Source organism: Muntiacus reevesi, chromosome 1 (genome assembly GCF_963930625.1).
Source record: "Muntiacus reevesi chromosome 1, mMunRee1.1, whole genome shotgun sequence".
In the NCBI taxonomy this organism is placed as follows: Eukaryota; Metazoa; Chordata; class Mammalia; order Artiodactyla; family Cervidae; genus Muntiacus; species Muntiacus reevesi.
This window is the reverse complement of record NC_089249.1, coordinates 57,007,084-57,010,495: the sequence shown is the minus strand read 5'-3', so window position 1 is coordinate 57,010,495 and position 3,412 is coordinate 57,007,084.

Here is a 3,412-nt window from a genome sequence, read left to right as displayed (position 1 = left end):
GTTGGCCAGAGAACTGTTACTGGAGGGCGCGCTGCGGCCCCTGGGCCCAAGCACCATCACAGGGTTGAGACGACCAGTGGTGGGGGAACCGTCTCCAGACAGAATGAGCTGGAGTGGGCTGGGTGAGCACCCCTGGGTCTTGTTCACAATGGGCAAGCCCAGCGAATATGAGAGCACCTTGCAGGGTGGCAGGCTGGGCTGAAGTGCCCACGAAGTCGGGGGTGGGGGTGGGGTGGGGGGAGCACTGAGGGGAGCACGGAGAAGCAGATAGGAAGGAAGGGGAGGAGGCAGCTGGTGGGGGGGGAGGGCCGGGCGGCAGACCCAGCTTCAGGAGCCCAAGGGGTGGGGTGCTTTCGGGGTTTTGGTTTCTTTTTCCAGGGGAGGTGGGGTGGTGGGGCGCAGCCGGCATAGTTGGCCTGGGGAGCTCTTTGGGGAAGGCCCTGACTGCCCACCCCGTCCTTTCTCCCAGAGATGTTACAGGAATGACACGGGCCAGCTGCCCACTCAGAGGCAAGGGGCCTGGAGTCCTTTCGGCTCAGGAAAAGCATTTTAAAGAAAACACCCCCTACCCTGCCCGCAGTAAACACAATAAAGTGACTCACCCACATCCAGCGCTTTCTGGTGGCTGAAATGCATTCATTCGCACTGCTCTTGTGAGCCCCACCCTGCAGCTGTGGGCAGGCATCTGGGCGGGCAGTGCTGGTGACTCGCCTGAGTGCACACGGCCTGCCTTGGTCAGAGGGGTCCAGGGACTTGGCCACTGGGCGGGCTCTGGGCCTGGGTGCCGGAGAGTGACTGTGGTGGGCAAGGGGAGGAGCCTGCCTTCCTACCTCATTTTTCAAGGCTCAGACAGTCTCGGTTGGGTCCCCCCCAGCATCCCTACCTCCACCCCATAATCAGCCTGATTCTGTTCTGGCCTGAATAGAGCCAGATGAGGAACCCACCACCCAGGCATGTGCCTCCTAGGTTAGAGGAAGCCCAGGGAGGGAGGTGCGAGGCCTGTGGGGTCCCTCCCGGCTCACACTGGCTGTCTGACTGAGAACCTTGGAGAGACTACAGTGACATGCTGGCAGCCCCAGGGATGGGCCAGAGGAAAATCTCACAGGGTGAGGCCCCAGCTGGTTTGTGTTGAGGAAGGAGGCTTCCTGTGAGAGCTGGGCCTTCCAGCAGGCTGCAGAAGCCCTCCCCATAGGACAGAGGACTGGGGATACTGTCAGGAACTCGGGCTCAGCAGGCTGCTCTTTGGCAGCCAAGGCAGAGGTGTTTACGGGCCTCTGGATCCTGCCAATAGAAGGTCGTGGGCAGCCTGGTAAGGAGGTGAGGTCCCTGGTTCTAGGGGTAATCAAGAGCAGGTGATGTTTTTGATTGAAACAATGAATGTATGAGGTAGTTCTTCACCCACAGCATCATCTCACCTGTCTTTTAAAATCTTTTGAAAATTAGTAGATTTTACCTCAATAGTACAACCTGGGGTGAGAGCTTGCCTTCCTCATCACCTCTGGGTGCAGCACCCCCAATCCAGAACCCTTCCTGGGCCCCTGGGCCTGGACTGGATTCCAGAGAGACCCTCTGCTTCCTTCTGCCCCGTCCCAAGTTCACCATCACCTGATGCCTGGCAGCATCAGTCCGCTGACCCTGACAGAACCTTTGTTGGGCATTCGCTCTTAAATTCTCAGAAAGGAGAAGAAAGGAAGGTGGGTTCCTGTGGAAGGCTGCCCTGGCGACAGTAATCAGATCCTAGGAATCCTGTTATTTGTTTCTGGGCGATGTTTTTACATCGATGTTTTTACATTTTTGTCTGGAGATGAGATCCCATCCCTCCACTAGGGGGCAGTGTGTGGTCCAGCAGGGGCCAATGGCAGGTTTTCTGTCAATTATTTAATGAACCCCCCAAGCTGACCAGTCACACGCAAGCAAGGAGGTAGCATTTCCAGCAGCCCTGGGGTAGGGGAATAATTCCCCCTTGCTGCTGTATCAATATTCAACTTCTTGTTTAAACATTAAATTAGAATGTCCTCTATCCGAGAAAGAAGATGGGGGATAATTTAGGACTCTGTTCCTGGAAGTCTGGTTTCATGGTTCACTTGTTCCTGAATCTCTGTCCTAAAGTGGACCAGCCAGTGCAAGGCATGCTGGGAAATTGCTGTGGCCCAGCCAGCGCAAGGCACGCTGGGAAGTCTGTTGTGGACCAGCTAGTGCAAGGCATGCTGGGAAGTCTGCTGTTAGGTGGACAGGCCCGGACAGGCCTTCAGGACCTGACAATGGACAGAAGACTTAAGTGCAGTCTAGGCTCCACGGTGGGGGTCAGGGAGGTCATCCCCTTCCCTGGACCGGGACCAGGAGTAGGAGGGAAAGGTGGTAGGTGAGACTAAACTTGGTGGGATTTCGGGAGGAAACAACCTCAAACAGGAAGACATTCCTTGGAGACAGAGTCCACCATCAACAAAAATTGGAACTCCACACCAGCCCCCACCAACTTCCGAGGAAGAAAGATCAGAGAGGAGGTCCTGGCTGCTAGAAACAACTCAGGTAGCTGAAATCAGGAGGGCACTTATTTTTTTATTTTTATTTTTACAAAGTGTTTATTGATTTATTTGTTTGGCTGCATCAGGCCTTAGTTGCAACACTAGACATCTTCATTGTGTCACATGGGATCTTTCTCTGCAGCACACAGACTCTAGTTGTGGTACACGGGCTTAGTTGCTCCAAGGCATATGGGATCTTAGTTCCCCGACCAGGGATCAAACCCGAATGCCCTGCGTTGCAAGGTGGATTCTTAACCACTGGACCACCAGGTAAGTCCCAAGAAAGCATTTATTATCCCACATGATATATTGGCTAAGGTACTTGAGAAGCTACTGTAACAAAAAGACCCCAAAATAAAGTCACTTAAATAAAGTAAAAGATTGTTTCTGTCTCAGATCATTGCTCCAAGGTGAGTGTGCCAAGGCTGATGGGGCTTCCAAAAGACTACATGTGTGCTAAGTCGCTTCAGTCATGTCTGACTCTGTGACCCCATGGACTGTAGCCCACCAGGCTCTTCTGTCCATGGGATTCTCCAAGCAAGAATATTGGAGTGGGTTGCCATTTCCTCCTCCAGGAGATCTTCCCGACCCAGGGATCAAACCTGTGATTCCTGCATTGCAGGTGGATTCTTTACCACTGAGGCTCCAAAGGACTCTAGCTGTTGCAATTTTCCAGCTAGTAGGAACAGGGAAAGAGAATGCCCAAGGCAAATGCTTTTTTTTTTTTTTTTTTAATTATAGTTGGTTTACAATGCTGTGTTAGTTTCTGCGTGCTAAGTCTATTCAGTGGTGTCTGATTCTTTGTGACCCTATGGACTGTAGTCCTTCAAGTTCCTCGGTCAATGGGATTCTCCAGGCAAGGATACTGGAGTGGGTTGCCATTTCCT